Here is an 8,975-nt window from a genome sequence, read left to right as displayed (position 1 = left end):
TTCATAGGTTCTTTTCTTTCTTTTGAATCTTGGCCCAAAAGTTCTCAGTACTATTGGTTTTAAATTTTTTTCAAATTAGACAACTTATTTCAATGATGACCAGTTTAATTATGGGACCTCATATTCCACTTGTTTTTAATTTTTCTTGAGCCAATTGGCAATTTTTGAAAGGAAGCAAGCAACAAACAAAACATGACATGGCTTAGAAATTAAAGCAAAAGGGAGAAAACAAAAGGCAAAGTGCGTTAGGTGTTAATAAAGCAGAGGGCCACATGTCAATTCCTTTGAGGCTGCCTATTCATGCACCAAAATACTTACATTATAGATTAATCACATGATGGGCCATGTTTCCGTTGTTTCATGTTATGCCTCTTATTGGTGGGTTATAAATCTGTTCATGCGTCCAAAAATTACAATTGATTTCTTCAAAATTATTAACATTAGGAGGCTGTTATAATTCCATAAGAAGGTAAGGGTGTTGATGAAGACGCGAGTTGGAATGATGAACTTCTAACTAACCCTGATGTCAATAATTTTGAAGAAATAAGTGGTTCTTGGATACATGGGCGGATTTGGGATTAAAATGAAAGTTTGGTATTTTGTAAACAAAAAAAGTTTGGGGCAGAATTAGGAATAGACCTAAAGTTGAATTTTTTTTAAAGGAAATAAGCCCATTTAATTTAGTTAAATTTGCAATCCATAACTTCTACACCATAAAATATGATTAATGGAAATTTTCTCCAACTAGGTACGGAGGAAACATTTTCATGATTAAATACAATGGCATTGCTTTAAAATGAGGAAAATCACTTCGAATTAGATGTATTATTATGACACTCTTAGGTTCCATGCATTTAGAAGAAGAATGCGAAACCTCATCCTTACATTGTAGGGAAAATTTGGTTCTACCCTCAAACTTCAAAACGTATCATCCCTCTCCCCCAAACCCGAACTTTCATTCTGGTATGCTCACTAATCCCATTAACCTTTTTCCGTTAACATGTAGCGTGCACATTAGGGGGTAAACAAGTTATATATCTATAATCTAAAATCCTTTGCCGAATTATATACACCCTATATTTTTTTTTTATACACCCTATATTAAAAGATAGGTTCTTTATATGGTGAGCATCAATTGTCTATATCGCGATGGATTACTCATATGATTAGATTAGATGTTGTTTTGTCGGATTTGTGTTGCCATCAAAGTGTTCAATTTAATGAACATAATAGATCATTCGCTACATAATCAAATAAGTTCGAAGATATGTATTAGAGGTGACAGAGCAATTTATAGGCGCCAAAAGTTGAACCAGTAAATGATCATTCGCTACATAATTGTTCATTAATTTATCTTTTACCTCTAGATTTTAAAGATTAAATTCGTGGAAACCCTAACTAATTAGCAATCCGCTCCTAGCCCTCTCTCTCTCTCTCTCTCTCGTTCTCTCTCTCCCTTACTCCCTCCTACGAAGCTATCTGTCTGACACACTGATTTCTTTACTGTTCTAGTTTTGCAATCGTGTATAACTATGAAATTGTTGACAGAATGCGAGTTGTCATGTAATGCAGTTAATTTTTATATCAAATGTGTTGAGGTCCACTTGTGCGGGTGTTAGACAAAAGAAGTTTCACATCAGGGATGTGGTGCATAAATTATTTACTTAAGCATTTAAGTAAATGTGAATTCAACTAAATATACTAATGGACTCACATTTGGGCTTTCACTTGGTAATCTCATTGAGTTGGCCCTTTGTTTTGCATCCCTAATAGATTGTGCTAGGATTAGATGAAATTGTGACAATCTTTTACTTGATGAAGAATTATTATAAGAAAGCACAAGGTAGTGTAGTTGGAAACCATGGAACCGACCGTTCCTGGTACCGTGGTAGTTTCGAGAGCCTATAGGAGTAAGGTGTCGAGATAGAGCTAACATGCTTTGCATGAAACCATGTTCACCCCTAATGAACAGTGTCTATGGTATTAGTGGGGAAGATGATGTGTGCCTGAAAAAGCTTGACAAGTTTAGTTGAAGCCTTCCCTGGTTTGAATTGGTTGCCTTCATCGAGAGAATTATTAATCTTTCCCGAGCCAAATTATTCCTTTGGACTTTGGGTATAATGTATATTAATCGGCCAAAGTAAAGATTATTCAAAGCGTGCTCAACGAACAATGGGGATGGAATAGCTGTTGGGTAATTGACCAAGCTTCTGATAAACTTTAAAAGTTTCTGCTAGGCCGGCAACATATTTTATATATAGCAAGATGTAGGCGTTGCACGGACCTAAGACTATATTTGTTATATTATCTTAGATGTTGGTGTCGATCTGGACTTTTCGCTAGAGAAGTAATATGCAAAAGAATCTATACCGAAAAAAAAAATGTACATCAATCAAATTCTCCGCTGCGGAGTTTTACTGAAAGTGCATCCGAACCCACCCCCTCATATAATTATGTCCTCCGACTAAAAGAAAACATAAGACATAAAATTGTAATGTTTGTTGAATCACACTATGAGTTGTGCAATATTTTGAGCACGATGAAGAATACGAACCAATAAGAAACATGATAGCACAAAGCAAGAATACAAAATGCCCTCTATCAGAAGTTTTCCTCCGTTAATTGGATTCTTCACTATATGCACCGTCAAGTTAGTGTGGGTAAAGGCGAGCAAGATATTTGTGTAGAATTTTCTTGAGAGTTAGATGGGTTCTTTTTCTCTCCTCCCTTTGCTCTATTTATAGAAAGCTAGAGGTGATTTGTCCAAAATCATCTTCTACTTCCATAGATTTCAGTTACCTTCTTTCTTTTTTATGGAGAATTTACATCAATCCAATCCTCCCTTTTCTTTTCGGTAGCCATTTGATGCCGATCTTTATGTTTCAGTGAGAGTTGATGGATATCTCATTATCTATGACAATGGATCACCAAGAGAATCGTTAGTACATTACAGAAATATGCAACGCTCAATTTGTATTTTCAAATTCGCAATTTTCGTTTCCCCAAGGAAATATGCAACGTTAGTACCTTGATTATAAAATGACCAGTCTATGCTTATCACTGATCAAGTCAATGAGTTTAATGAATATTGCAATTGAGTGTGCAGATGCGGGTGAACCAACCTCCGAGATTCTTCAATCTCCATGGAAAGATTTCCAAAAATTTCTAAAACCCTAGAAAAGTCTTTTGAGTTTGTGTCAATTGCTTCAACAAATTCAAATTGAAAGTGAGGCTAGAAATCGCGATGTATTTGAAAACCAAGCAAAGAATGAACAAGTTCTTCATGTTGAGGAACCGGCACCTTCCAATTTTATAGCGCATTCATATGTTTCCTAGAGGAATAAAAGCCTCTTTCAATGTAAAGAGTAAACGAGATGGGTAGGAATTTTTCAACAAGGAATAACGAGATGCTTATGGGTCATGTGGCTCCCCCTTTTTGTCGTTTTCACGAAGGACAAAAGAAGAATGAATGAAGCCAATCTAGTGGAGGATGACGACGTGGTGGCGACGATCAATCGAGGTTCTCATGGCGAGGCGAACGACGATGGACGTTGGCGGATTGACTTCGGCGGAAGTTGCCATGTTACTCCCCACAAGAACGTAAGGTAGACCTATGAGGCAAGAAACAGAATAATGCAAGGAGTTTTTTCCGCTATTCTCGTGAGTTGCTACAAGTCGAGGGACGATGTTTTGGTGAGGAAAATCGACATTTTGATGATTTATGGAAATTAACACGATACTGGGCGTATGTTCTGCTGCAGATCCACAGTTGTATACTTAGTTGTAACTTTCTTGGTTTAAGTTGATCACCTGTTCACTTTACTGGTCTTGGCAGAGCAAATCGATCAAAACCCTTTGGCTGAGAAGGTTCTATGGTCTCTTAAGTTATCGATGCTCCGTCCTAAAAATGTTGCATTTTAGTGCATTTCGTTGTACCTTCTACACAAAATGTCATGCCTCGCAAACACTCTTGAGGTTTCCGATGAACGATTGAGATTTTTTCTTTTGCAACTTGACGGTCACCGATCCTCCGGGATTTGTAGGGGTGCCTAAGGGGGATGATTCGCTTTCTACTCTTTTTACACATACCAAGTACATATACTAAACTAATTCTGAATCATTGACAATGACAAGATTCATATAAGTCTCGTATAGGTCTCACCAGATCTAACAGTCTGGACATGGAGTTAAGGTTGTGTGTCCGGATGTTGGATTCACTCGATGCTCTCAACGAAAAAACTAGTAGGGGTGAATGACGTGTCACTCTGCCATTGGTCAAAGTAATGGATAAGGGGAGGAAAAAACTTATGATGTTGTCGTACCACATACGGCGGGCTCCACATGCGGGGTCGTACCACAATCGAGCATGAGACCCACTAAGAAGGCAAAGTGGGTCTGTGGGCCGACCGCATAACCCCCAAATCGTGGCCGACTAGCGCACCTGCTTCATGGGTTGGTCCACCCACACGTCAACCTCAGCATTCTGGTGGGCCCATTTACTAGATTAGTCCTGACCAAGAGTGGGCCATACCCAGTGGGGCCCAGAAGATGTCCGTATTGAACTCCCAATTGTTGGGGCCATCAGATTGTGCGAGAGGGAAAAGAGATGCAGGGTCTATATAGACCATGGAGATCAAACTCATCTGGACTGTTCTTCACGGTAGGGCTTCCATAATCAATGGCTCAGACGATATCGATCTACATGATCTGTAGACCGAGCGATAACTTTTCGTGCAAGAGGTGGCAAAAGAGACGAGAGCCGTTTATAAATCATGTTGGGGAGACCAAACCCATTTGGACCGTTGATAATGTGGCCCTCATGGTGAGGCCTGCAAAATCAATGGTTCAAATTATATTGATCCACACGATATGCACATCATGTGATAACTTCTTGTGCAAGAGGTGGCGAGAGACGAGGGAGATATTTACCGTCTCTCGGAGCACTACGTCAATAAGTCACGTGATCCATCCATGTGTCGGTCACCAAATGGCAAGTGTGGTGTGGACATGCTATCCAAAGAGAATGGAGGAACTCAAGAACTTTGACACGATACCATGGGTGCGGGTACACCCTGTCAATGGATGACCTGTTGTTCCGGGAGCATATAATAGCCCGAGGGCAAGAACTCTATTGATGATTTAGTGCAGGGTACCAACTTAAATCGACGTTTGTTTGTAGGATTCAAGAGGATTTCGGCAGTTGCAAATTGAGTTTCTCTGGTACTGGCAAAGAAACAATTTTCTTTTGATAATCACTTTAATATTAGGGTTAAAATCCGGTCAATGTAGATGTCTGGACATTCCCAACCCGTCGTTTATTCTGAACCCGCTCAACCTAATATTGCCAAATTAGTAGGTGTAAATCTCCTCTCGAATGTGATGTGGAACCCATCCGTTTCAAATGAAATCGAGTGAGAGAAGGGAGAATATGCTCAATTGATTCGGTAGTGGTTTCCAAAGGCCCTACTAAAATTGGGTCCACCATGTTAAAAGTCAAAATCAAGGTAAGCGAAGGTATTTTATTAGAGGAGAAATTAGACTTCTCATCAAAGAGTAATTTCATGATTACAAAATAGGCCATGTTTTCTTACATCCAGTTAGTGGGTTACAAGTATGCACAACACTCGGCATTTAATTTTGATTAAGTTTGTATGTGGATAACGCCCGCAAATTATTACTTACCAATCAAAGTGGTGTCTCATATTGTGCATTGGTCTCTGACGCACGGGCACAAACGAACGATAAAGATGTCTACGCACAATTTTGCAAATCAACTTTGCTAATTACTCTTTGAGATCAATAATTACAAAAGCGTCCCTTTCGTGTTGACAAACTTAGAGACGACAACATGGCGACCAAGTTGTCGCTATTAGTGAATGCTGCACAACATTGTGTAGACAAAAAGGCAACTTCCCATCCCATCAAACCGTATGAGTTGGAGAAATCGTATGATTTCCCCATTTTCTATCGTTCTTTTTCGGATCATACAATAGGATACTCTATTTCAAAGCAAACTGTCCCACATGCAGCATCGTTTTCCATGGTTATGGCCGATTTGGGTTTAGAATCCATCCGTGTTGGAGATTGGGAATACATTGGGTTAGTCATTAGGAATTTTTCATGGTTCAAAACAACTAGGTTTCTAAAGTTGATCCTCCTTTGTTGCATTTACTTCCTCAAGGGCATGAACTCAAACTTTATCAAGATCAATCACATTCATAATCTCTAGATCCGTCAAGCCACTGTGAAGGCGTATTTGCGTCCACGTCAGTAATTTCCGGCCAAATTTGACCGGATGGATTCAATTGGCAAAACGTGAAAAGATTTAGGATTTGGTTGGTAAAATTGAAAAGTTTAGGACTGAATTGGCCAGAATGTAATAGGTTTATAACTTTTTGAACAAATTTCCCCATTGCCGATTGCCCTCGTAACCTCCAACAAAATAGATGGTAAGATATATTGATTTTATTTTTATTTTTTATGTTTTTAGAACTTTCAAATTTTATTGTAAGATTTGCTAAATTTCTTTTAAATCTGCTAAACTTTTTTATATGCAATATTTTCCTTAATTTGCTAAATTATTTGTGCGTATCAACGAACGCGGAGGCGATAGTTAGGGTTGATTTGCTCCTAAGATGGGAAGGGAACCTATCCTATCAAAGTAGGTTCTTGTTTTTGAAGAAACTGAACGGGTCTCCCTAGAACCAAAGAGGCCAGTTCTCGAAATTGGCTACCTTTTTTTTTTCCGCTTCATTTTTTTTTATTGTGGATCAAGCATATTCATTTAGTACCTGTAATCTAAAAGTTCCCCATAAAACAAAGAAATGTAAGACCAAATAAGAAAGTTTTTAAGAGACGTAAATTAGAGTTCGGTTAAAAATTGATTTGGTTCAAAACAAGCCTTGAAACTGGTATTACAAGAGAACTAGCCTTACTAGGCCTGTTCTCGATAGAACCAACGTTTCTTGATTTCAACCGAATCAATCCCCACGTGAACCGACTGGGAATCAATTGGGTTACAGTGGTTCGGTTCGGTTCCTGAGTTGAATCGCCTGGTTACTCACCCAAAACGACAATGAAGCACTACCAATAGGCCATTTGCCACTTACCATTAAAAATCCTCCTATGGCACATGCGTCCATCTAGTGGGTGTAACTTAACACATGATAGGTAGATGACGTAGAAAATACGAGTTTCATACGCATCCTGTATATCTGAATCCATACGAGTTTCATATGCATCCTGTGTATCCGAATCTGCTCCATCTAAATCATTGAACCGTGCGAGCCTCCAAGAAGGATAATTAAGATGCAATGCATCCACTGAACATGAGCCCTCTTCATCACAAACATGATAAGGGGTTCATATTATTTAAAGGCTGAGATAGTGCAGACGCAATTCTCCAAAAGTGAATATAATTTTTTCTGTAAAACAATAATATATTAGCACCATTGTTTTCCCTTAAATAGCTGGGGCAAGAAATAGGATTTATTTTTCCACATTACACTTTCCTTTATACGTATGAGAAACATATATGGCAAATGAATTTATATTGCATGTAGTGTAGTTTACCTTAGGAAAATGAAAAGAGAGTGGTAGCGTTAACCTCAAAAAATGACGGATCGATTTTAACCACTAAAGTTATTCCTCAAAATCAGATGACCTTTTGATCCGGTTGCAAAAAAAAAATTGGGGGCTGTGCGGCTATGACTTTAAAGGAAACACACATTAGCACAGAAAAAAAGAAGATCGATCAAAAGATCAAAAAGAAGAAACGAAAAAAAAAAACTAAATAACCTTAGACGAAGAGCAATCGGTTATATGTAAATGTTTTTAAAAATATTTCTTTCTAAAAAGGGCTTGGACTAGGTTGTTACATACCTCACCCGCTATAAACATTAATAATTTGTCAATTGAACAATACGCGACTTTAATAAGTAAATTACAGGAAAAAAAAAATTTGTCATCTGTGTTGACTCCTATTTTTAATTTGCCCAAAAAAAAATAAAAAATAAAAAATAATTGCACAAAATTTAGGAGTTAATTTTCATTAATTCCTAAAACAAAAAAATATTTCTATTTCGGGGGGGGGCGACTACCCTTGTTTTGCCCTGTTTTGGTGTCCTGTTTGGCCGGGACTCACGCCGGCCATTTTAATATTTTTATTTTATTTTTAAAAAAAATTTAAATTTTTTTTCTTTTTCTCTTTTTTTTTCGAGAAATTTTTTTTTTTTTAAAAAGAAAAGTTTTTTTTTTAAATTATGTGATATTTCTAAGTGTTTTGTTTTATTGTGATATTATTATGCATGTTTTTAATACAATTGCATGAGTTGTGTTTTATTTGGGTTTCTAATCGACCCACCCCAAATCGATTAGTGGCGACTCCTCGATATAAACCACTTGCATGTTAAAAAACTTAAACACTAAGTCGCGATATGGTATGGGCTTGGGAGAGCCCGAGTTAAATCCCGAACCTAAACTTAGCACATACCAGGCGAAACCCCCTTTTTGACGAAAGAAGCGGGAAGTCGGTCGCGACAATCTGGATTGTGACTACGGACTTGTTAACCTTGAACCTTCGCAATCATAATGAATAATATTTTCGGCTCAAATCGAATAGTTTTTGTGTGAAAGACTTATGGGAATCTCTATAGAGGGTACTCATGTTGGTCTCCGTTCCCATCGTTTTATCCATAAAAAGAAATCAGATAAGTATCTTTTCTGAGGAAAATGCTATTTCTTTGATACAATAAGCATATCTTATGAGGTTTAATATTCTATTTCTATTGTGCCATTTATGTAAGGTCTAAACAAAATAAAAAGATAAAAAAGATGGGAAATCAAAAATTGGCTTGTATTTTAGTTTTCCATGCAAAAGAGAGATCACAAAGACGAACTTATGTGAAGCACGCGACCCATCTCTCTTTGCAAAAGTAACGGACCGTTTTTTACTGTAAAAAGCGTCGCTTGAAACC

Source organism: Syzygium oleosum, unplaced genomic scaffold, assembly GCF_021117445.2.
Source record: "Syzygium oleosum isolate NSW1041296 unplaced genomic scaffold, Sole_v2.1 Sole_v2.15, whole genome shotgun sequence".
Taxonomy (NCBI): domain Eukaryota; kingdom Viridiplantae; phylum Streptophyta; class Magnoliopsida; order Myrtales; family Myrtaceae; genus Syzygium; species Syzygium oleosum.
Note: the sequence above shows the minus strand (reverse complement) of the source record.